General features: G+C 44.0%; 1 long non-coding RNA gene across 1 annotated transcript; it reads right to left on the bottom strand.

Annotated features, from left to right (window-relative positions):
• Positions 1 to 1,474: 1,474 nt before the first annotated feature.
• On the bottom strand, positions 1,475 to 8,245 carry LOC144719521 (uncharacterized). The gene is made up of 2 exons (XR_013585607.1): positions 3,013 to 8,245; positions 1,475 to 2,859 (listed from the first exon to the last, which is right to left on the bottom strand). It is a non-coding gene; the product is annotated as an uncharacterized LOC144719521 (long non-coding RNA).
• Positions 8,246 to 27,554: the final 19,309 nt, after the last annotated feature.

Below are 27,554 nucleotides of genomic sequence, written 5' to 3'. Positions count from 1 at the left end.
CATAGATGGTTGGGCTTTTTGCCTTAACTATGTCTGGCTGACTCTCCCACTGTCTCTGCCGCCTGCACGGGTGACATGTGCCCGTTTATCAGGCCTTATCTTTCCTTGAAGCAAGGTTGCAATTCTGCCATCCTAGCCCTCCTCCCGTTCATTACTTAACAACACCTGGTGTTTTGCAGTTTGCTGCGCTTTGGTGTGTTTTCATTCATTATATATCAATGATGGAAGAAGGCTAGGATACAACATTCCGCCCTTTTAAAAATGACCAGTGGTCAAATGGCCACGGGTTATTTTTAAAAAAAATATGTATACCCTTCTTCCATCATGAACCATCGATTGTCCTCAAGTTTTGCTGCTATTTCCTTACAACGCGCGCGTACGTGTCACAACTTAACATGGTTATATGTGACAAGAGAGAGGAAAAAAATATATATTCTAAAGGAAGGTAAAACGATAAGGGAGGGAGAAATTATTCTATTGACTATGTGTTATAGGAGATATCGTTAAAAAGATAGTTTCTACGGTTATTCTTGGGTGGCATCATCAGGCCTTGGCTCTATCCCTGCTCCTGGACTTGAATGGTAGGTGGCTTGTGCCTGCGATTAGTCTTTTAAGTTCGGTATTCATTTTGGCCACATGGTATGTTAAGGTTAGAATAGCCAGGACTAGTACGATCATCCCTGTTGCCCCTGTGATTCCCATCCCCATCTGTTGATTTCGCTGATATCCAGCCTCTTCGGTCGCCCAAGTAAGATCTGTTATGTTAATCTCTGATTCGCTGAGGGATAGTTTCACCATATGGAATTCTTTACTGTTCAACAAGTTGGACAGAGTGCTGCTTATCTCAAACTTGTGGCCTCGGAATGTGTCTACTATTTCTACCTCCGCTTGGTGTAGGCTTTTGTCTAGGTTATATAATACCTTGTCCCCTATGTGTACGAATGTTCCTCTTGGTATTGTGACCAGTGCGACGTGGCTTGGAATCGGAACTTCCATGGTTATGGAGTGTTGATCGGTGGAAACAATTGCCGTATCTAGAGGGGTGCTAATCAACCACTGGGCATTAGCTATCATGGCCACTGTTCCGGTTCTTTCTTTGGGTTTACTTAGCTTAACTTGCAAGTTTCCTTAGAGCTTAGGTTTGACAGACCACACATTTACGTTAGCAGGAGCGTGAGCAGGAGGGCTGCCATTTCCTGGAAAACATGTTACATATTATCGTAGTGTGATATGCCCATTAGTTTAGTTCCCCAGAGATTGGTGTTTATTCTGAGTTAATTTTTTATGTCCTAAGGTTAAGCGTTATTATGTTTCCACTTAAGCTTTCTGGAATTCGTACTCTTTAGTTTTTATTTTTATTTTTTTTTGGAAGGTCGTGTAGGTAGGAAACATATAATAATAAAATTATTGTTTGTTGGTTAATTATCTTTGTTAAGTTTCTACTTTTCGGTAAGGAAAACGTTAAGAAAACGCGAAGTTTCAACCGTTATTTATTCTGCCCTTATCTGTATATCTCCAGATGTCTTGGGAGGCTAGTCCATACATCTTTTGTCCATTTGGATGTCCATGACCTCTTTGTGACCGAACTCTCAACATTTTAACCGCCCTCCATGTTTCATGGATTCCTGGTGTTCTTGTGAGGAGAAGTGAGTTGTTTTCATTAATTAATTTAAAAAAAGGTATATATATAGATTAAAAAAATTATTATATTTTTTTTTAATTGTTCTTAATTAAAAAAAGGATAGACACAACAATCCGCCCGTTTGAATATTATCAGGGGTCGATTTGGCCACTGGCGAATTTTCAAACCAAGTAAATGCCCCTTTTTTTGTGTTATGAATCTATAAGCCGCCCTCACTCTCGGCGGTTATTTCTTACGACGCGCGCATAGGTATCACAATCGTAACATGGTTACATTTGAAATAAGCAAAAGAAATAAAACACAACGTTAAACATTGGTATCACCAGTTACATGGTTCTCATCCCTCATAACTCCGACGGATATTAATTTTTTTTGTTTTTGTTAAATCCTGGGAAACGCTAGGTAGCGGTTTCGAACGCATTTTTGCGTTAATTTCCTCCTGTTACATCCTTGCAATCTTTTTACCAAGTTCCGAGTGTCTGGTTTACCACTTATCACTTTGATCATTCGATCACGGTTTTCCGGTTCGTTTTTGTAATTTCCCCTCTCACTCTCTCGCGTCGTGGGAGTGTGTGGTGTAAAATTGTGCTGCACATAATCAGAATTCGCGCACACAACCAACTTCTGTACTCCGTCATCACTGGCATTCGCTCTCTCTGCGATTACATGCACATTTGCCGAGTCAGTGTGTCGATTTAATTCTGTCCCTCGTAATGTTGCCCTCTTTGTTTTTACGAGTGTGTTGGATTCCAACACCATTCCCGATACGTCATGGACATTCGTCTCCATTTTAGCACTCCGATCCACATAAATTTTGGTTTCCCTTGGATATTTTTCATTCAAAGGCTCATGCCTGCGCTCCTCAGGGCGTGTCCCTGCTGTCGGTTTTTGTACTGTCCGATCACGCTTCAATGCAACCCTGTCCTTGTATTCGATCCGCGCGTCATTTACGGGAGTACTGTCCACGTTTTTGCCCGCCCTGTCACTTGCAGCCTGCCTGTATTTCTCATTGAGCTTCGGGTTTAATACCTCGGCGGGTGGGGCGCGTGTTGGCCGCTCGCTCGCGCTCACTGTGGGTTGGTTATCATGTCTTTGGACCGCATTCTGTGTTATTCCTCTATTCCCTCCTGGTATAGCCGGTGGAGGAATTGGTCGGAATTGGATCGATTGTGTTTGACCTCCCATCCTGCGATTCCTCTGAATGTTCGCATCCATACCTCCGCGGTCTGTGTAACACCTTCCCGCTAGGTGGTTATCTTGCCATCTCTGTGCGTAATTTGAACCTTGCGTGTGTCGTGGGATGGGGTGTTGATATGGTTCTGCTCTGAACCTCTCCCTCCTACGATTCTCCTGCATATTCGCATCCATACCTCCGCAGTCTGTGTACCTTCCCGCTGGATGGTTATCTCGCCATCTTAGTGTGCAACTTTGGCCTCGTGTGTGTCGTGGCATGGGGTGTTGGTATGGTTCTGTTCTGAACCTCCCCCTCCTGCGATTCCTCTGAATGTTCGGCTTTGTGCCGCTCTCATTCTCGTGCCAACCTCTCTCTGGGTTATTTTGCCATGTGTGCGTGCGTGTTTGCTCCGTCCTGCATTGTGGGACTGCTCGGTGATTTTTATTCCTCTCTGAGAGGCTGGGTTCTTTATCCCTCTCCCTGTATTCTGGATCCGAATTATGATTCTTAGCTCTGTATAACCATGCCATGTACGCCTTGCTCTCTATGCGGCGTAAGGATGCGGTTTCTGGATTCAAAACCATTCTCACCCTTTCTGTAATCTCTGGGCTCAAGGATTCAAAAAACATAATTTTGAACATTTTATCTCCTTCGTGGTATTGATTCACATCGCCTGCGTAATACGCTCTTTTAAATTGTACGAGGTAGTCACGTGGATCTTGGTCCATGCCCTGGGTCATCGATTTTACAGCATAAAACCCCTCAGTGAGTGTCGAATATTCTCCAAACTTCCGAATCACTGCCAGGCTCAGTTGTTTAAAATCATTTCTAACCTTGTGTGGTAGTGACTTTACCCATGGAATAGAATCTTTATGTAAGCTTCGTTTCAACAAACTCGCTTTTTCATCCCGTCTCATCAACCCTCTAATCATTGCCTCCTCTTCCACTGTCGCGATATGTGTGTGGACATCCATAGTCTTATTGTGGGGGTCAAAATCGGGAATTCTGACTAGAGCCTTGTCCATCAATTTAAGGGTTTTACTGTTGAATAAGTATTCCGAAAGTTGATCGCCGTCAGCGTCATCATCAAACAAGTTATCATAAGGCAATCTGTCACTTTTATCTGTTCTGTGTCGGGCGTGATTAATCGGTGTGCATTTTCTGTGTGCGCGCCCAATGCCGTGTCGCTCGTGTTGCCATTTCCCTTCAGTTTTTGCCTCTGCCCTTAGTGGAGCACGTCCTGTCGACTTTACTTTAACATTTTGCTTCCCTCTATCTGTGAAGTTGTCAATCTCACATGTTTTTGTTTGCATATGTATCTCTCCATCCCTTCTCTCGAATGAGTGTGATTTAATGTTACTTCCATATTTATTCTGTGGATCCACGTCTGTGAGTTTCGCTGGCGTCGCGAGCCCTGATTTCTCCTCCCTTACGATGGTGTGAGGACATTTTTCCTCGTTTATTAGAGACGATTTCTCTCCTGTTTCCTTTCCAAATTTTCCTTTATTCCACCATCCCTGTCTGTATGCCTGTGTGAAAAGGAATGAGTCCTGTCCTGCCTTTCCTGTAGTTTTTGCATCGTGTTCGCCTTTGTTACATTTTATCCAGTCAATTAGTTTCCCCCGAGGTGTGTTCGTGTTATCGATACAGCTCCCTTCCCATATGTCTCTCTGACTGTACTGCTTTGTAACAGATTGGTCGGTACGTTTTAATACGAGTTCCCCGTACCCCGTCACCCATTCAAAAATTATTCTTAATCCTATCATCTCAAGTGGCAGGAGTTACTCTAGAATTCCCCTTCAGAGCACATATAAACAATTGTATCACAGGATGCGTCAGTTCAACTCGAGCAAATAATCTCAGCCCAGCTGTCTTTGTTATACTCTGCTACTCTGGTATGTCCCTTCAGAGCGCGTGTATACCCCCGTTTATAATCACAAGGCAACGTTAGTTCACAACACTTTGATTAACACAACAGTGATTCGTTCCTGAATTCATGCACAAACTGTCTGCGAGAAATCCCGGACCCGAGCCCCCATTATGTTGTATATGTTGGTTATCAAAATGTTGATATGTTGTATGCAAGATTAACTTAGATTAACTCGGCATCGTTGTCTAGGTTCGTCTCATTCTCGCTTATATTTTAGGTCCCCGGTTCACCCCGTTATCGCTTTAACATTTACTGAGTATGTATTAGTGTGTTTATTAAGGTCACCAAGTTCAGATCTCAACGCAGAAGCAGATCTTATGCATAGATTTCAGGAAAGAATCACACAACCACTTCTGTATTAATCAATTTATTACTAATTCAACCTCAACTATGATATAGTATGTGAACTCTCAATCCCGGAACGTCAACACGGCATCAATACAGTATCATCAACGATTGTCTGATTTCACTTTGACAACGGCACATGGATCCCGCATAACGCAATGGTTGTTAGGGAGAGAGAGTCGTTAAAACATGCAAATACTATGCTAAGAAAAACCTTAACGTTAATGAATGATTATACTCAATATTGTTCACGCAGTACCGTACTCCTTATTGATCATACGCAACTCTTATCACGTTGTTAGCACCTTGGGTCACGGGACAGTTGAATATTCTGTAGAGGATGCGAGTACGTGCGGCGATTATGACTGAAAGATACTTGAAAGATTATACGGCGATAAAAAAAACACAATCAAAAACAGTTATTATTCTTAAAGGCACCAATCTCAACAGATACATCGGCAGGTTATCTGACAACAGAATGGCTCGAAGTAAGGGCCTGCGACGGTGCTCCTTTTCCGAAGATCGTTATCTTATACCAAGTTTACTAATTGGGGACCAGATCACCTGATAAGGATCTGGTGGGCCACCACTCCCCACGTGAGCGTGGCTCGGCGGAAGGAGGTGCCAAGAATCAATTCGTATTGATGGATCTGTTGGGAATTTATGCGATTAAGAGTACAGCCCACTAAATATTAAAGATAAAAATTACGAATACACTTATAAACGATGGATGGCCATCACTCGGTCTCGTTGTGATGCCTTCACAGCCACGGATGGCTTATGGGTTCGAGTGTTTTTGAGTGGTAAGAGTTGTCTTGAATAGTCAGTGTTCGGAGTCGGTTCTTTATGTCAAACAGACGCCTGGTGGTCGTGTGGTGAGGGGGCGGTGCGCGTCATACGTATCAGTCGCTCCCCTGTCACCGTGGTGAACTTGGTTTGGATGCCCGTTTATATGCTGTCGCCGTTCGGAACCCGGTCGGTAGGTGGCGCCCACAGCTCGCTCGCAGCGTGCAGTGTTGGGTCGTCGACCAGGGTGAGCACGAGCCTCGTCGCCAAACCGCGATCCGATCCTCTCCGGCGGCAGCAGAGACCTCCGACTCGGCAGAGGTTGACCCACGCAGGCCGAGTTGAGCTGTCAAGCGGGTCTTGCCCGCCTGCAGAGGAGATGGGGAGCCACTTGAGTCGAGCCCCGAGAGCCGGCTCCGGTGAGCCGATCGAACTCGGCTGAGTCCCAGACGAGCTGAAGAGTCGAGCCGACCCGCTGGTCGCAGCTCGCTCCTGAGTCGACCCTCCCGGTCGAGCTGGATATGAGTCGAGCCGACCCGCTGGTCGCAGCTCGCTCCTGAGTCGACCCTCCCGGTCGAGCTCCTGAGCCGACCCTCCCGGTCGAGCTCCTGAGCCGACCCACTGGTCGAACTGGTTTCCAATGCTCAGGGTCCTTTCTTTTATGCCGAAAAATCCCTTTGGACCCTGCCCACAAGGCGGGGTTTCTTTTGATTTACTGTGTCAGGATCTGTCCGTAGGTAGGTGTGTCCATGTGTGTGTCCGTACGTCCGTATGTCCTTGTGTGCATCACCCACGGTATATTCCGTTGTCATATTCCCTCCATAAAATCCACGAGCAAACAATCAGGTGTTACAAATTGCCTCGAGGTCGTCTCTCTGTCTGGGTGCGATATTATCTCTTGTTGGCCTTCTTCATGAACCAAAACACAGACGTTACAAATCGTCTCATAGGCATCTTTGTCCGTGTTGCACCACCTGGAGGGAGGGGCACACTCCCTCCGACCCTCACTGACGCACAAAGAAATGGGTAAAAGTTTTAACATTTGTCCCTTACCATTTCACAGTTATGATTCTATATGTAACCTAAGGTCTGTCATTTCCCATCGTGGTGCTTGACTCAAGTGGAGGTGTTTCCCCGAGCGTATACACACTCCTATCCCGCGCTGCGGGGATACAAAGACGGCCGGGATCTCCCTTCTCTCCGACCCTGGGTTTAACATCGCTCTTTTATTATGTATTTTATATTCGACCTGGTGGTGATTCATCCCGTTATGCTTCGGGTCGAGTTGTATATAAAGTATTAAAGTATGGAAATAACATTTCATATCAATAACTTTAGCCTACCCTGTTGTTAAATTCCGACTTTAACGTGACTTTAATAGCAATACAGAATAATTGAGCTTTTTGACTTAACTAGGCGAACACGAACTTCTGGTGACCCCCGCAGCCTCGCTGTTCAGCTGAGCCTGCATCCTTGAGAGAGGCACAACACCCTTATTCTCGTCTCACTGTGGTCATCCAACCTTCTGCTCTGGGAGTGTGATTAATTTCAGAACAAAGGCCCCCTCACGTTCAGACGTGCAGGGATGTTTAAATCAGCCCCCCCCCCTGTGTACACAGCCTTGAGCTGACCCACTTATTTAATAATTTAATTCCTTGGCCTTTTTGGGTTTGCTCCCTCAGCTGCAGGAGAACAAGGCGTATTTCTCCTCCCTGTGTGCACGTGTTCCAATTAGCTCGGAATCCCTAAACACACAATCAGTGATGATTCCTGGCTTTCTGTGGTTGTGATTTAGACAAAGGCGCCTCTGCTTCCTTTCATTGCCTTCGAGTTGACACTGCCCCATTATTCGCCCATGTGCTGAGGTCATAGATGGTTGGGCTTTTTGCCTTAACTATGTCTGGCTGACTCTCCCACTGTCTCTGCCGCCTGCACGGGTGACATGTGCCCGTTTATCAGGCCTTATCTTTCCTTGAAGCAAGGTTGCAATTCTGCCATCCTAGCCCTCCTCCCGTTCATTACTTAACAACACCTGGTGTTTTGCAGTTTGCTGCGCTTTGGTGTGTTTTCATTCATTATATATCAATGATGGAAGAAGGCTAGGATACAACAACTATCCAGTTGAATTCTTGAATTCTCTGCCGCTCCCGTGTGTTCTACCATACAACTTGCTACTAAAAATTGGGGTGCCTGTATTGCTATTGAGAAACTTGGGCCCACCTAGACTATGCAATGGCACAAGGTTAATTGTGAAAGAATTACATTCAAATGTTATCGAAGCTACAATCATTACAGGCAATTCTTAAAGGTGAAGACGTCTTTCTCCCTCGCATACCTATAATCCCAAATGACACAGTCTTTAAATTTCAAAGGCTTCAATTCCCCATCCAGCTAAGCTTTGCGATGTTCATTAAAAAAGCGCAAGGACAATCTTTAAAAGTGGTGGGACTGAATTTGGCAACTTCGTGCTTTTCTCATGGCCAGCTTTATGTTGGATGCTCTCATGTAGGCATTGAAAAACATTAACATTATTTTGTGCCAGCAGGCAAGACCAGAAACATTGTTTACAAAGAGACTCTTTGATAGGGGGGTGCGGGTCAGGAAAAAGTTGCAGTTTCATTGTTTTGGGCACTATTTCGGCAGCCTGGCTGCTTGAGGCTGTTCGTGATGGCGCTCATGCAGCGCCGTCCCACATCTCATCGCTCCATCACCAAGTCTCCTGCCTGCCTCCGTGCCTGCCAAGTGTCCTGTCGGCGATCTGGCTGCCAGCGGTTGTGTGTGGCACCGCCCGTGCACTGTTGTTATTTCGCCTTGGCCAATACCTGCCCTACCTCCCTTCTCCCCATTTCCCCCATGTTTCTTTTACAAATTATATACCGTCTGTGTTTTGTGAAGTGCCTTACTACAGCACAAATAACACTACAGTAATAAATACGACAGTACAAATAAATACGTGTTTTTCTACCATTAACCATATACTTATGACACATTGGATTCAATAAAAGACAAAGGCATATCATACAAGTAAAGTATGACCTTGAGTTTTTATTATCTTTAAAGGTGCATTTACATTTTTTGAGACTCCTGCTTATACTCTTGCTGTTATGGAGTGACTCATGCTGCCAGCTATGGCTGCAAAGTTTGGTTGTACATCTTATGTTTTTCGTTATTTGTTAAATTTGAATCACAGTTCCTATGATCAATCTTCCATTGTTTTTATAGCTTTATTTTGGTGATTTCGAAAACGTTTTGGTTTAGTCATGTTTGTTTGTTGGAGTACAGAGTTAGCCTGATAACTTTATTCTAAATTGTCTTATGGTTGTTATTGTTTGAATTGCATCCCACTGGGATTTTTGCACACAGCGTTGATATACGGTGTTTTTTCTGAAATATTTTGCTGCTTTTTCCTGGATTTTTCTGTTTCGTGTCGTCCCTTTCAGATGTCCTTTGTTCATGTTTTTGTTTGTTGCAGTTTCACCCGATTCAAGAGTCGCATGGCTCACAGTGCTATACCTAATGAAACTGAAAACTGGAAAAAAGGCAATAAATAAATGTTGAGGTCTACTGGCAACGAAAGGACTTCAGGAGAGAGCTCTTGCAGTCCTGTTATTCCTCCATTGAAGAGACGGACACCACACAGCGTTGTGCTCCATCATTTGGGTTCACAGTACCATTGCATATTTAGTATTATTCTCCTAAACACGTACAATTCATACGCAAATACTTTTTACATACATAACACTTTTGTGTATCTGTGCATGTATATGTACGATTTTTAAGATACGTTTAAAGTATAGTTTTCGCCCGGGCAACGCCGAGTACTTCCCGCTAGTTCCTAATGAAATGAAACTGAAACCGACTGTGGTGGTACCTGATATGACTACAGCATTGCATCCCGAATGTGGTGGTTCCTGCTATCACTACAGCAGTGCATCCCGACTTTGGTGGTACCTGCTATCACTACAGCAGTGCAAACCGACTGTAGTGGTACCTGGTTTCACTACAGCAGTGCATACCAACTGTGGTGGTACCTGCTTTAACTACAGCATTGCATACTGACTGTGGTGGTACCTGCTTTCATTAGAGCAGTGCATACCGAATATGGTGGTACGTGTTATGATCAGATCAGTGCATACTGACTGTGGTGGTACCTGCTATCACTACAGCAGTGCATACTGACAGTGGTTGGACCTAATTTCACTACAGCAGTGCATACATACTGTGGTGGAACCTGCTATGACTACAGCAGTGCATATTGACTGTGGTGGTACATGCTATGACTACAGCAGTGCATACTGAATGTGGTGGTACCTGCTATGACTACAGCAATGCATAATGACTGTGATGGTACCTGCTATCACTACAGTAGTACAGGCTGACACTAAAGCAGTATTTATCGACTCTATAGCACAAACTACTAACCTGACAGAGTGCCGTCATGAGGCCTAGTCCCGTGCAGATCCCCCGTCCTCACCTAGATTGCCCAGCCGGCTGAGGTGGCACCTTGGCAGGCTGTGGGCTGGGCCGCTCCCCTCGTCCTCCCCCACCATCCCCCTGGCCACTCTACAATAATAGTGTAAAGACAGTACGGAGCGATAGTGGGGCAGTATGGTTCCCCGGGACCATGGGTACTAATCGACGACCTAATGATGATTGATGAGACAAACGTTGACAGGGTCACGTGAGGGCGAGCAGGGGATCCAAGGGCGGCAGAGCGAGAAGCAATAGAGCAACCACAAAGGTTGCCATTGATCAAGGAATTTATGGTGGCAGATGGGGGGGGGGGGGGGGACTGGGGTGCCTTCACCCACCGGTTTGGAGTAGTGTACCAGTCTGTCGGCTGGCTGGAGGTAGAGGCACTGACTGCTTTGCCTACGGCTCTTGACGATGATGGCCTCGCGATTTTCTGGGCCATCTCTGAAGAGAAGAGGGCTACGCTTCAGGATTCCTACAAGGAGATGTCTGCTCTATACGACCTACCGTCGGGACCAAGGGGTGTCTGCAAGCATGTGAAACCTTATGAGGATGGCCTTGGGGGGCTGCATGGTGTGGAAAATCTTGGCTTGGAGACGAATGGGCTGGCCAACCATCAAAGCTTGTCGTGGAACCGTCGAAAGAAGAAATGGAGTCTTTGGGGAAAGTGACAGCGGTGGATTGTGGATGGGACCGGCGGCGACGAGGGGACACAGGGATGGCTCCGGGAGTGGCGATTTCTGTCCATTTCGGCGCCTTTGCCGTGGGCGCCCTGGCTCGCCTGCTCTGCTGCGGCCATCTTCGACCCTTCGTGCGCGGATGCCAAGCATTGTGGGGACATCATGGAGCCCCTTGCGTCCACCGCCTCGTTGACAGCTACGGCCCGGCCCAGGTGAGTCGCGATGCACCAGACACCCGACCGCTAAAAATCACCTCACGCATCAGGGTCATCGGGGAATCATAAAGGCTGAACTCAGGCACGCAGTAGCAACAGCTGGCGGCCGAGTAGTAGTGGCGGTGGCTGGTTCATCGGGTATAGTATATGTTGTGCATGGTGTTAAATTACGTGTATTGTGGGATGAGTGCCTTGATTCTGGAGTCGTTTTATCATGAAGCCCTTTGAATTAAGGGATCGATGGGGTTTGCTGTGGTGTGTGTGTGAGTAGCGGCGAATGGAGGAATGAGGGGGCATAGTAGTCTGTATCAGAGTAGAGGGAGGTTGAGATATGGTGCCAGTACTGGAATTGGGACGCTGGCTGTGGCCTATCTCTGGGGTACAGATCCTGACCAGGATGCCCCTGTTGAATGTCCAGAGTGTGTTCAAATGCCATGGGGCCGCGAAGGTTTCGGGGATTCTCCCCCATCGGTGAGCATTAGTGGGTTCAGGTAAAATTCAAGGTATCTCTAGAGATCCGCCTGACACGAGAGTAGTGGTCCCGTCGTGCTGTGGTGGACAGCTTGATCCGACAGCCCGGAGGGCTAGACCCTCCGTTGCATGTCTAGCGCAGTGGGCTATGTGCTCACATTGCTTGGGGAGTTGTGGTCCCGTCGTGCTGTGGCAGACGGCTTGACCTGATGGCCCGGAGGTCGAGACCCTCCGTGCACATCTAGCGCAGCGAGATGTGGGCATAGTGCCCGGGAATAGTGGTGCCATCGGGTTGTGACAGACAGCTTGACCTGACGGCCCGGAGGACGACACCCTCTGTGGCGCATCTGGAGCGGTGGGATAGGGGTTCACATTGCTCGGGAGTGGGGGTCCCATTACGTTGTGGCAAACGGTGAGTCCTGGCTGGCAGGAGATGGGGATTCTCCTTGGGCTGTCTTGAGTTGACGGGCCACGGACTCATACCTCTCTGGGTGCTAACGCTGTTGTGTGGAAATGGGGAACCGTTCCCACAAATCCTAGTCGGGGATATGTAAATTGCGGGGGTTCAGGTGAAAAGAGTATTATTATGCAAGGTTAGCAGGATGCAATGGGTTCGGGTCGAGCGCTGAGAAGGGAGTGTGTGAGGACACATGCTGTGGAGCATGGAAGCGTGAGTTGTTGAAGTTATACCTGAGTTGTTTGGGACGCATGTGGTTGAGTGAGACTCCTGTTGAGTGTGATTCCTGATGAGTGGTTGTTGGCCGGGGAAGTTCACCCCATGTATGTTGGATGGGATCCGGCTTCAGGAAGGGACAAACCTTCATTGTCAGTAAGACCTGTGAGTCAGGCTGGAGGATATTTCGAATGTATGTGTGTCAGAGGAGGTATAGTATGGGATAGGGCATGGTTGAGTTGTCTGCGAAGTACCATCGCTATCGTCCCCGAAATCGCACTGGCCAGGTAAATGGCCGGTGGAGGTTGCTGAAATTGAACAGCCGCAGTGTGGGCAAGGGCTTTGGAGATGCTGCTGCTGAGTTGCCATAAGTTGCGCTTTGGGGCCATAAGTTCGTCTTCGCCTTGCATCATTCAACCCCAATGTTGTGCGGTCGGGGTCAGGTGTGTCGGACGGGCCGGGCTGGTGGGCCGGAGTAATCGGACGCCGAGGGATGTGTGTTGTTCCGTCTGAAGTGCCCAAAGACCTCAACTCCCCTCCCACCCAGGCTTGAGTGCAAACCCTCTTGGCCATTGATGGCCACAAATCCGCCTGGGGAGAAGGACTGATGTCAAGAACTGGACATTTCGCTGACAGATCGCCTTCGAAGTTGTGGTTTTTAAATGTGTGTGGATGGGTGACTGCATGTTCGAAATATCTGGTGCTTGTTGTGACGAACGCAGGGGTTGCATTGCGTGCGTTGTTCAGAATTTGGGCATTATTGTTGTTGGGTTCGTTTTGGTTGTCTGCATTGTTCTTCTGAGGTATTCGTTGTTCCTTTAATCCACCAACAATTGTTGTGCGTTGTGTTAAATGGTTGATTTGGCCTGAAAAGAAATTGGTTTAAAGTGTGTTAGTCGAGGACAGCAACTTTTTTTAAGAGAGGGGGGGGTGATGTAAAGACAGTATGGAGTGAGTGGGACAGTATGGTTGCCTGGGATTACTAATGGACGTGGTTACTAATGGACGTGCTAATGATGATTGATGAGACAAATGTTGACAGGGTCACGTGAGGGGGAGCACGGGATCCAATGGCGGGGGACGTGTAATTAGGGCAGTGAGTGACAGAGCAGGTGCGGCGAGAAGAATTCGAGAATAGGGGCGTGGCCGGACCGGGCGAGGCTTAAGAGCCGGCGTAAGCCAGAGCTGGTGGCTGATGGTGTGGGGAATCGCCGACACCACCGTTCCCTTGGAACTGGTCATCTCCATTATCTTCGAGTTGTCTTGAGACTAGAAGCTATGTTGTCTCTGAATAGAGTTGTCTAACTACCCCAGTGTATAGAGTCACTCGCGGTCACTTGTTGAGTTGTCAGTGGACTTTATTCATAATAAATATACGGAAGGCAAGACGGTGTCTCTGAGAGCTACAATACAATTGTATCTAAGCGCAATAATATTAGTATCTACTCACCCTATAGTAGTAAGTGCACATATTGGGGGGGGGGAGAAGAGGACATGACACTTTGAAGAATTTATCTCAGGGTTGTGTGTTTTTTTGGGGAATTTTTAACGTGAAAGACAACTTTTCACCCCTTCCCAACGAAGGCGTGTGCGCTGCTCGGGGCAACCCCCGGTCAGCTTTGACAGCGCGTGCGCAAATGCGAGCAGCGGAGCAAGGAAATATTTAAATAAATAGCATAAAATTGTTCATTTAACTACTTTAAAGTTGACCGATGGGAAAAAAGGAATAGCGCTGGCTCACCACGGGGCTTATGGCGTGGTACCTGGCTACTTTAAAAAAATGTAAATCCCACGCTTTGCGAGCCAAATCCTTCGCAAGTTTCGTCCACACACAGACAGACAGACAGATGAACAGACAGACAGAAAAAAAAGCCTTTTATCAGTAAGATAGCATACTGCATATTTTATTAGATATATATATGCATTTTGGAAGATTAAAATAATAATCAGCTATTATCTTTCAACTGCTGTATGAAGGCCTCCTCATGCTGTAACCAGTTTTGTCCATCATTCCTTCCCATGATATGAGCCTTATCGCGAGACCGGGGTCCCATAAGCCCATTTATTTTTCTTAATAGTCAATGTCTATGTTTTGCATCCACGTCGTAGGAGGTAATTTGCACTAATTGAAAACTGTATTCTGCAGGCACGTTGGCATATTGCTTTTTTATCATTACATTTTTTTTAAAATCACTCAATCCTGCTTTTAATCTTAATTTTGGAGCTTTCGTGACTGCAGGAATTATTCTTTGGTTCTTTAGTTAAAGTCACGTATAAAGATAAAATAATAAATTAAATAATAGCATACGACGTTTCGATTGCAATACAAGCAATCATCATCAGGTATAAATGAAATAGCAACAAAAAATCTAACCAGAAAACTATAGACAGACATATAAGCAGACAGATATCACCAAGATACGTAGAGAGAGTAACACAGGTACAGAGAGGGAGATCGTCTCTGTGGGGTGGCCTTGAATAGACAGAGGGGGGGCGGAGACAGAGAGAGGGAGGTGTTAGAGAACATTTTTTACATGTCAATGAGTACGAAGAGACGCGTAGTAAAGTACGCAGGCTTGAACATTAGGAGAGAGGGAGAAAGGACACACTAAATTAAATAACCTAGCAAAATATCGAAATGTTATGTAATACAACACAGAGAGTCGGTCAACACACAATTAACGCATAGCCTGGTCGATTACGTATTTCAAAGATTGCTAAGTTAGAATTTAAGTGTTAAAATTCCAAAGAAAGACAAAACATAAAAACAAGAGGAACGGAGACACAGACAGAGCAGAACATAAGAACGACAAAAAACGAGTGTCGACAGGAAAAAGTACACTAAATATACAGCAGAGAGAGATAACAAAAAACCCAGAGAGAGAGAAAAAGGTAAACTTGAAACTTCCCCGTAGAAGTGGTTCAATCTTAATTTTGGAGCTTTCGTGACTGCAGGAATTATTCTTTGGTTCTTTCGGTAAAGTCACGTATAAAGATAAAATAATAAATTAAATAATAGCATACGACGTTTCGATTGCAACACAAGCAATCATCATCAGGTATAAATGAAATAGCAAAAAAAATCTAACCAGAAAACTATAGACAGACATATAAGCAGACAGATATCACCAAGATACATAGAGAGAGTAACACAGGTACAGAGAGGGAGATCGTCTCTGTGGGGTGGCCTTAAATAGACAGAGGGGGCCACCCCACAGAGACGATCTCTCTCTCTGTACCTGTGTTACTCTCTCTATGTATCTTGGTGATATCTGTCTGCTTATATGTCTGTCTATAGTTTTCTGGTTAGATTTTTTGTTGCTATTTCATTTATACCTGATGATGATTGCTTGTGTTGCAATCGAAACGTCGTATGCTATTATTTAATTTATTATTTTATCCTTATACGTGACTTTACCGAAAGAACCAAAGAATAAATCCTGCTTTTGTTCAACCATTTTTTTTAACCCGACATACCTTCAATAATTGCTCTAGATACACATAATGTGCTATGCTTTGCAGTTGTTGTACTGTTTTTTGCAGTTGTGTTGCAAAACTTGTTTTACGATGGCTTAAGTGTTATTTATATTAATGTATCTCATGTCATATTTTTATTCCAAAATCATAAAGTATCCTGCATCAAAATGTGTATAAAATGTGTACGTTTTGTCAATAACAAAAACAGAGGTCTCGAATTGTTTAAAACATTAACATATTACAAGGAAATCGTTACAATCAAGGAATTTCATGGCATAATTTTCTTGAGTCTATAAACATAACTGCATTCATCATCCAATTTAATATTGCTGTCAACTTCAATAGTTTTGGTCCCTTACCAGCAACAATCCATGGAAATGTCTCACCACCACTGATTCCAGTTATCCTTGAAATTATCTTACGTTCCTGGCCATTTAGTTTGATCACGTCTTGTTGCTTTTATGCCACAATAACAACCCCTGTACGCTACTCTCCGAAGGATCCTCTAAATCATCCATTAATTTCAAGTGTTTTCATTTCATGTTTAATTGGTATTATGACACTGATTGTTTAACCACAAACTCTCTAAGCAGATAAAATGACCGGGCTTTAATCTTGTCTTGTTCATCGTTTTTTGAGAAACAATGCTCCCTCTTCCCCAGAGGTCAAACTGCACATTATAGTCTTACGACCGGCCACAGAATTATTTTCTTTCTTCAATTTACACATGAGTCATTTATCATCCTTTGAAAATGTAGATAGGATAATAGTGGCACCCTAACTTTAGTGGAAACAGACTGTGCTACAACTTAAGCGATATACGGCTCACACCATAATCATTGCCTAAATCAGCATGGGCCTAAATCAGCATGCTCAGTATATGTATACGAGGTTGAACTGTGTAGAATTACATACACGCATGCACACACAGACACACGGATTGAAACATGAATCTTCTATGTTGCACTACATACCGAAGAGGCACCAACTAATAAGAAAAACAACCATATTTTGTAAATAAGTGACTAAGACACCACCATTGTCTTTGTGCCACGCTAAGTGAAGTGTCAAAGGCTCGCTGACAGAAAGTCAAGGGACAGGCCTAAGTGCTATAGGTTAACTGAATGAGGTGACTGGGATAAGCACCATCTGCGCTCGCTTGTCTTGCTCTGTTTTAGCTGCCTAGCGCATGGCTCATTCACGTCAGCTTTGCTATGCACACATACTTTTTGCCGGAGGTTGACTGCCTCCAACTGCCCAATAGTGCATTTCTGAGCCTCCCCTACAGAGGTTGATCTTGACACCACGGGTTCTAGTCATTGACAAGTCCATTTATCTGCAGGTCCTCCTGCATCACAAGAGCGAATTTATTCTCTAGTCCATACTGTGCCCATTTAGCTTCCTCTATCTAGCCAAACTGGAACCACTTGGGTATGCAGTAGCTGGGCATGTGGACTACATGACCCAGCAAAAACACATTTGTATGCCATAGACATTCACTGATAGGACTAAGTCCAGATCATTCAAGGATGTGTGAGCTCCTTACCACAATCAAATATGGATAAACCGAGGATACATTGTTAGCCAGCCAGCCTGAATGTTTAAAGCCAGCACAGGTGTTCCTCTAAAGGAGTCCACAATATCCAATCATAGAGATAAGGATATTATTTTTTGCCAAAAAATAGACCCAAAGCTTCATGTGGAGTGACAGGCCAAACAACTTCCACAAAGTGTTGCATAGCCAACGGGGTTTAGCCAAGGACACCATTGACGTCTGTCCCCTCAGGGCCTCCAGTGCTTATTTTGATGAGATGGCCATGATTCTTTTGTGAGTAATTTAATGTGGAAGGGTTACCAGCCACTCACACTGGGCCAGATGACATCACATTCCACTGTGGTATATGTAAGTGCCGCATGGATAATAAAACAAACTAAAATGAGCATTTCCCCCAGTTGTATTGTTCGAAACACACTGCAGTGTTATCTTCAGGCCCGACAAGGTGGAGGTATTTTTTTTTCAAGACTAGCACTTTCTAAGGCCCTACAAATACACAGATCCCCCATATAGACTTCAACAGTGCAAGTGCTGTTAGTGAGGGCCTATTAAGGTCTATGTGGCACACGAGGAGGTGGATGGCTGGAATACCTGGCCGCCTTTGTCTCCTCAGTAGCGATGTTTACACACTGCACCAGGTACTCATTTGACACTCAGCCACACAAGAATAAGACGGAAAAATCCCCCCACATAGCATCAATAGGCTCTTGGAGTAAGTACTGTTAGTGACCACGGTTGAAGGCCGACATGGCACACGAGGGGGTGGTGGCCAACACCCCAATGGCTGTTTTTATACATCACACCAAGTACTCATTTGAGGTTAAGCCGACCTAGGGGAGTCCCAGGACCGGTTCACATATTAAAAACTGTTATTGGTCATCAACGGGATTCGAACTCAGGTAACGGGGTTCATAGTACAATGTGCTAATCAGTGCCCTTCCCACACACATGTACACACACAAAGCCGAACTTATAATTTCTTGAACAATATCCCGTATTGTTGATTTTATGCTACAGGTAATTTATCACTTTGATTCTACCTGTCCTAAAATATTATAATTATTCACTATTGTACCAATTACAATTTATTTAGAACGAATGCATTGAGGGGTATTTATTTTTCATAAAAGTTATACAATGTCTTGTTATACAGTGTCATGTAATTTCTGTAAAGTGTTTTTCATATTTTACATGAAAATAACAACATAAAATGTATACGAGGAGTGCTCATGTAATTTATATTAATATGCACTTGGGGAATTTATTTTTTATGATACAATATTATTTTCTGCTATTTTATGATTTAAGATGTTATTAAGCCTTTAGATGATCATGCAAATAAATTATCGGACGTTACATTAAAGGTGATGGCTAAATTAAACCATTCCGGTACATGAAGACATGTTTTCATTATTTCTGTATGACTCGGTTAATTCTGTTATTCTTATTTTGAGAATTTATACATTCCATATTTGAATAATATTCAGGCTGAGTATTTTCACTTCGGGACTGGAATTGTACTCTACATGATTATCGTCTTTTGATATTTGCTAAGACATGACACATGAATACCAATGAGCACTACAAAAGCTCTTGTAAGACATTTCAATACTTTGTTTTCTTTTGTGTGCCAACAAATAGTTATCAATCATCAGGACGGAAGTGAAATATTTAGGTTGAATGAATATTCTTAATTTCTATATTGCAACCAATAAGTATTTGAATTGTAATTAAATATTACATTATTTTTCAAAGAAAAAATGTTGCAACCATGCAGGTATTATAAGTTCCTATACTGTTTGCATTTTAGCTTAATAATAATTGACAGCTCATTTCTAATTCACTGCAATTGGTTGGCCATGCTGCATCGGTCATAAGGTTTGTTTGACCATACTTCACTGCGTTTGTCAGTGCAGGACAGTGAAGGGGATGCAGAGGACCAGTTCAGATATCACTCGCTGCTGATGTTAGCCATGGCTTGGAATTGAACTGGTCGCTGGATGTATAAAGCAGAACACTAACAACATTCCCAACACTACCTCTAAGCTTGTATCAATATTTTTAGCAATACGAAAGTTCTAGTTTGTGTTGCACACTCGAAATGAAGGACGTGGGCAGATACTCGAATTCGAGGGAAAACATATTTATTGTTATAATCTGTAAAATACAAGAGCACATGTGTCACACAGGAAATTTTCAACCAAATCGCCATTAACCACGTGACTGGTGTCCAGATCAGGTTACTCAATAACAGTTTCCCTTAAACCCAATTCCACTACTGATAAACCATCTTTGTCTTTAATCATAACCTTTACACTTCACCTTTTGAATATTACTTTAATCCTAAGATGCATGTCTATCTATACCATCCACTTATATTGATATCTTACACCCATTATCTGTACTGTATATGTACTGTATACGTACTGTACTTGTCACCATTGTACAACTTACTACTGTACATGTTCTATTCTTAATAGCATTGCAAGGAGTCATACTCTGGGTGCATGGGCACGGTTATGGAATAAACAGTATTAGGGTTAGACAATTACCAGTATTAACTACAGTACGTCATCCTTTACAGTGTGCAGTGCTAAACGCCCTCCTGATGAACATATCACAAACTACCAATTCAAAGCCAAGCTTAAAGACTACAACATTTCAATAACTATAAAAAACAACATTTAGGTCCTTTACCTATAAAATGCAACAGCACGCATGTGACACATAGCAATCCTCCACCGAGTCGCCATGAACTACGTGACTGGTGGACAGGTCAGGTTACTCAATAACCCTGCCAGCCACCTACAGGCCCGACTCAGCATCGAATGCTGGTGCACACGTGCATTGATGTACTGCACAGCACATAAGAACATTCACAAAACCACACTTTACTCCATTGCTACACGAGGAAATAATAAAAAGAGTGGTCCATTCCTAATTTGCCACATTTGTTAAACTGAATTAGAGCATTTATATATATGTTATGTTTCCCTTTTACACTATATTGAGTTATATTGAACTTCAACAAAACAGATCAATAAAAGCACATTATATCGTAATTTCCATGAACGTTAATTTGCGTTGATAAGAAGTTATTGATATCCTGCACCAATGCATCGTGGTTCCAGAGAAAAAAAGATTCGTGATAAATGTTGCATATATTCACACAAATGATCGCAACCAAAAATAAGCACAATAAGCCTTACTGCTGAGGACTTGCACCATCAATTATTTTGCATAGACTTCCTGAGTGCAACAAATTGCAGACCAGTCACGGCATTATTTCACGTGACGTCATAAAACGTGAAATGGGCTCCCCTTTTTACCTTGACCATGGCTAAGACAGCAATGACTTAATTTTTTTTAACATATAAAAATGTATCCACTGCTAGATGCATTTTTAGGAGTGGGGGAGGTGGGCGAATGTCTGTGGAGGGCTGGCCAGGACTGGATCAGCTACTACTCTCGACTGATGTAAGCCGCGTTCAGTAATCAAACTCAAATTGGCCTGTTCATTAGAATCATGCGAACCACTGTCTCACCACTCCCGCCCAAAAAAATATATGCCTCTTCCATAAAATGTCATCTGCCACCGAAAGACTGCACAAGGGAATTTCCTTCTGGAGCTTCTGTCGTTTCAAAGTTATTCACTCATTAGAATTTTTTTATTTTTTTATTTAAAAACTGACCACTCTTCCATGAATACCCCCTACCCCTGAAGGTCTAAACATCGGGGGCATGAGATTTAGGGACTCGACAGGCGAGGCACCCCACTTGCACATACTATGTATTATTAACGCTGAAGAGTCCAGAAATAAGCATGGGAGAGATGCATGTTGGGAATTACATTGAGAGACAGAAAGAGGAACACAAGAATTAGAGAATATATGCAGGTTTTGTGACATGGTTCAAACTGTAAAGAAAAGTACATTTCTCCTATTGAACCCTGCGTGAGTGTGCACGCAGCCGGTGGCCGGGGTGAGGAGATGGACTCCTGGCATACCACTCCATGAATTGGCATGAGGTAGCCACTGCCCCGGAGGATTCACAATTACGACAGGCTCACTCCGGGCGTGTATGTTATTTTATTTTGCGGTTTTGTTTGGGTACATTGCCCCCCCTCCCACTTCCCTCATCCCCCCCTCCCCTAAAAATACAACGTTCCCAAACGTTGCCCCGACGTGAGTAGGGCAGTGAGCCCAACCACCTTCCCTTACCCCGTGTGCGACTGGCCTCGGGCTTGTCGCCCACGGAACATCTGTACCACCCCCTCTCCCCATCGCTCGCGCTTTGTACCGGGCTCTTGTTTAGTAAAAAGAAAAACATCTCGCCACCGTGAGAAGAAGAAAATAGGTTTGGCTTAGGCAGGATACGTCGCTAGAAGGGATGAGAGCCTGTAGGCATGAACAGTGACAGAGTGGCAGTCAATAAATCGAACACGTGTGAGCCTATGTCCACCGTGGAGAAGATGGAGCGATGAAATTATCTCGTATACAAATGCGAGGTGAATTATTACATGGTAGAGCCATGAGAGATGGTAATGACTTTGGGAAGGGTTCATGCAGCAGTGGATTGATCGTGGGTGATAATGATTATGAGAGAGGCAGCAGCCTTCTCAACTATTTTGAACCTTCATATGAGGTTATTGGGAGGATTTGCAAGTGGTGCTTGATTCTGGATGAAACAAAATCATGGGTCAAGTAAGCAGCATCAGAATTGTACGGTGATTCTCCAATTCTACAATTTTATGCAGAGGAAAAAGTAAAACATTCGCATATCAGCTTTTACATAAGTTCAGAGTTAAACATCTACACATAGAATTTTTGACATATGCGCAGCAGTGAATCACATGTCCCATCAATGTTTAGCCTGTCATTTTTAAACTTGCTTTTGTACAAGTATGAATAGTCAATAATAAGAGCTTCAGTTTGAACAGCATTTAGCTGATTTGAGTTTTTCTGCAGCCAAGGATTTTTTGTTGTTGCTAAAACATGCTTCAAGCACTTACATGGAAAAACTACTTCCACTCAGACTCCAGATAAATAAATAGCTGTATATCGTTGAGATTGCAGTGCACGAAGCCTACCTCTCACTGATGGGTGATGTTGCCAAGCGGTAGAGTGTGAACATCATACAATGGTGGCTTTACTTCTACTATATTAGCTTTACCCAAGGCACTCAGATCTGAAAAAGTGAACTACATATGCAACAATTGGTTGCCTTCAGAATAGTACGAATACCTCGGACAAGAATACATCTTGGAACTCTAACATGATCAAAAGCCCAGCTAGAATTTCTCAGAGATAATTCGTTGGCAGGTATTGATCTATTTGAGTGGCCACCACATGCTCGAGCACAGTAGTGGTGCTGGCCCATTAGAGGGCCTCATGAGAAACGATATTTTGCCCCCCCACCTCCCCTATTAATTTATAAACAGAAATGTAGTGAAATGAGAGAGGTATAAGCAAGATACATATGTAGTGAGATTAGAGAAGAGAGTTGCAAATAAGATAAATATGGGATAAATTTATTCATTTGTATTAATTTAGTTGACTTTTTTGATTAGCATCTAAATTAGAGATTATACTTGGTGCGTTCTTATTTTGTCATTTATCTGGGGCCCCTTGAGCTACATGGGGACTCTACGCTTTAACTAAGGTTTCCAGTGCCGAGTGCCACCCCACTGCACCAGCACCTTAGGCAACAGCGTTTGATTTGCATCTGAATAACTTTAATCGGTCGAAGGTTGGCGTTTTTTATAACAGGAGTAACCACGGCACGTTTAACGGAGCAGAAACAAATCAAATAATTCATCAGCGTGGGGGAGTTAATTTTATATGAACCCTTCCTGGCACACATTACTTGAGGAACTTTTTTGGCGGAAAGGATATAGAGGACAGTGGCTCACATTGCAACAACTGTAGAGCAATTGCAGGCTCAGCCTGTCTCAGGAAGTACATGGAAGTGTGACACTTGGCTCTGATACTGGCAATTGTTCCAAAGAATATATTGTTTTAATTCACTACAGTTTGCACCACAATGTGAAAACCAAAATTCGTCATTGTTGAAATGAATATTCTCTGCACAGTAGCAAAAATAAGGACAAGGATAGTGACATCATCATCATTTCGCACAGTCCTTCGATGTAGCCATTGCCGAGCACGTGCGCACAAAATTATTTCACCGCTCCATCTATGCGTTTATGTTCTCTGGGCTGTACTGTCTCCTTTAGCTGCCACTTGATTGTAGCCTTGGCCACCGGCCATGATCCCTTCTCGCAAACGCATCCCAAAAATTGTATTTCTTGAGTTCAAGTGGAGCTAGTGGCTATGATAACACCCAACTATAACACAATTAAACTGACATTATAGAATGGTATAGATGACCAGAATTTAAGACAACCCACATGAGGTGCACTGAATAGACACACACAAAATCTAATTTAAGTTATGAATATTTCCAAATTTTTATTTGAACAATTTACGATGCTGCTATGGAATTTTGTATAATTTTGTAGCACTATAATTTTACATTACCTGTTCATATATAACTTGTTGACAGTGAAAATAGCAATATTGTTTCATAATAGAGGCAAGGTATTTTATTTTGTCCATCAGTACGACATCCATAAGTGCTCTTGTTCCAAGTTGTTATCATCACTTGTGGCACATTAATTTCTGAAATTTTGGAAATAAAAAGGACATTTTTGCAGCTGCTTTGTGTGTATGTGTGCTTGGCTCTTTCCATTAAGCTTTTTTGCCTACAAATAAGATGGCATAGCACAGCGCAAACTTTACTTAAAGGTGAGAAGAGCTATTATAATGTTCCAAATGCTGATGAATTTGTGACTGATGCTCAGTCTGAAGCGTATTTCAATGATCTGCTGCTGATCCTTGAGGTTGCTCTAAAAAGGTAAACCATTACCATAAGTCCCAGCAATAACAACACACCTCCCTTGGCACTTCACGACTTTTAATTGGCATTTATTGTATTCAGAGGTTGTATGTAATACCGTATCTGTTGGACAGTGTTTCTTATGGTTAAACCCTTAACAGTTAGCAACAATCCCGTTCAAAATCAGGCAAACAATGACAATTTCATCAGCCGGCTAATTTTATGTGAACACTACCTGCACAAAGTTTCATGTCTTGTAGTCACAGCATTTCTTCGTGAACGAGCGTTAGAAGTAGGATGCCTTCGAATTTGCATTAAATTCCTGATTATAACATTTAGACTGACCTTATTTTCTACCCTTTGTTTATTCAGAATGGACTGTGTAAGGAGCTCGTGAATACTGAAAATGTTCCATTAGAATCCTATTAGTGCCTTGCATAAGTATAGTCAATTTGCCTTGCAGATGTATTCTCAGCATAGTGGTTATCGTCTTTGGTAAGCACACGATGAAGGCCATTAATAATGTTAATAATTTTGTTGTGGCATCTATCTTTGATCTTCTTCTATCTTCTTCTTCCTTCTTCTATCTATCTTATCTAATCTTATATCTTCTTTTTTTGTCTATATAAAAGTAAAAAATTGTGGGTTTGTGGCTTTGTGGGTTTGTTTGTGGTCGCTCGCTTGGCTCTCCAACGGTGGGGTTAATGTGAAAAAAAATAGCCAGGCACCACGCGCTGTAAGCCCCGCGGTCAGCAAGCGCTATTCCTTTTTCACACCCGTCAACTTTAAATTAGTTTAATTAGCGATTTAGTGAGATTTTTGTGCGCTAAAATATTATTTATTTCTTTATGACGCATGCACGACCATACCAACTCACGCGCTTTTGGTGGGGGAGATGGCCCATATCAAATCGCACGCCTTCGGTGGGAGTGAGGGGGACATTTTCTTTCGCGTAAAAATGCTATAAAAAATACACTAAACGCTCACGTAAATTCTTCACTGTGTGATGTCCCCCCCACCCCGATGCGTGCAGTTACTCATATATACAGTCGCTAGATGCTAGCACTATCGGCTGTAGGCCTTTTATTTATTTATCACACGCACACGACCATACCAACTCACGCGCCTTTGGGGGGGCGGACATTTTCTTTCGGGTTAAAATGCTATAAAAATACACCAAACACTCAAGTAAATTTTTCACTTTGTGATGTCCCCCCCACCCCGATGCGTGTAATTATTACTACTATACAGTCGCTAGATGCTACCAATATAGGCCATAGATATTACTGCAGAGCGACCAGGGAGATCGTGGCTGCTGGGGGGGGGGGGGGTAGCAGCCCAGCCCCAGCCTGCCAATGTGCCTCCTCGGCCAGCTGGACAATCTAGGTGAGGCCGGAGGCTCTGCACGGGACTAGGTCACACCACACCACTCTGTCAGGTAGCCCTTGGCAAGGTAAGGTAAAAGTTAAACTGTAAAAAAAACATGACTACCTTTACCCTACCACAATACAATCACTCTACCCTACCTTTCACCCTTTAGCAGGTAAGGTAAAAGGTAAAAAGCAACGAGCCTACCTTTACCCTACCTTTTACCCTTATCCAATACAAATTACCCGATTACAGAGAAATTACTGGGGTACAACACATAAAAAAGGTTAATAACGATAAATGCTAGCTAGAGCGCTTTATTCATATAGAATACTCTCTAATCGGGCGTTGAGGCTGTCGACGACACCGTCCTCCATAACCTCCTCGTCCCAGTCGTCTTGGTCGATGGCGATCTCATCAACAACCTGATCAAGTTCGTCATTGCCATCGTCCTCGGACGAACGACAGGCAATAAGATCCTGCGCCGCTCTGGCCCAGTTAGACGGAACCTTCAGGCAGCCGACGCCGACGTCCCGACCTCGCTGCCTGGGGCAAGCACGTTGTGCTTCTTGAGGTGGGCTTTACACCCCGATGCGTTCGTGTGGGTGGAAAACCACTCGCGGCAGTGCATGCACTGCCGCTTCCCTTGCTGTACATGGGGATCACCCTCCATCCAATCGTGCGTGTGCTCCCACGGGAACGCATGCCGCTGCCTCTTTCGATTGTCGGTCACAGCAACCCCAAAAATGCCGTTGCTGGCATCCTCGACCTCGTCCTCTAGTACCTCTACCTCAAGAATGTGGACCGTCTCCATCTGGTCCGACATCAATTATCGCAATTTAAAATGGAGGCCACGGGCTGCGCCACGTAGCTGTTAGCGGTAAACAAGGTACTGTATTTACCGGGTAATTATTCGCGCTACCTTTACCCTACCGGGTAATTCTTCTCAGATACCTTTACCCTACCCTTTACCTTACCCCTTGGCATGTCGAAACATTTACCCTCTACCTTTACCCTTTTACCCGGTAAAAAAGGTAATTTACCTTACCTTGCCGAGGCCTACTCTCAGGTGAGTACTTTGTGCTATACAGTCGATAAATACTGATATATAATCAACTCTGTCAGGTGAGTACTTTGTGCTATACAGTCGATAAATACTGATATATAATCAGCATGTACTACTGTCATGATAAGATATACCAGCATAGTTGGTATGCACTGCTGTAATCATAGCAGCTACCACCACAGTCAGTATGCACTGCTGTAATCATAGCAGGTACCACCACAGTATGCACTGCTGCAGTGAAAGCAGGTACCACCACAGTCGGTATGCACTGCTGTAATCATAGCAGGTACCACCACAGTATGCACTGCTGCAGTGAAAGCAGGTACCACCACAGTCGGTATTGCACTGCTGTAATCATAGCAGGTACCACCACAATATGCACTGCTGTAATAATAGTAGATACCACCACAGTATGCACTGCTGCAGTGAAAGCAGGTGCCACCACAGTCGGTATGCACTGCTGTAATCATAGCAGGTACCACCACAGTATGCACTGCTGCAGTGAAAGCAGGTACCACCACAGTCGGTATGCACTGCTGTAATCATAGCAGGTACCACCACAGTATGCACTGCTGCAGTGAAAGCAGGTACCACCACAGTCGGTATTGCACTGCTGTAATCATAGCAGGTACCACCACAATATGCACTGCTGTAATAATAGTAGATACCACCACAGTATGCACTGCTGCAGTGAAAGCAGGTACCACCATAGTCGGTATGCACTGCTGTAATCATAGCAGATACCACCACAGTATGGACTGCTGCAGTTAAAGCAGGTACCACCACAGTATGCACTGCTGTC

Source organism: Lampetra planeri, chromosome 6 (genome assembly GCF_965212315.1).
Source record: "Lampetra planeri chromosome 6, kcLamPlan1.2.h2, whole genome shotgun sequence".
NCBI lineage: Eukaryota > Metazoa > Chordata > Hyperoartia > Petromyzontiformes > Petromyzontidae > Lampetra > Lampetra planeri.
Note: the sequence above shows the minus strand (reverse complement) of the source record. Positions and strands in the feature narration are given on the sequence as shown.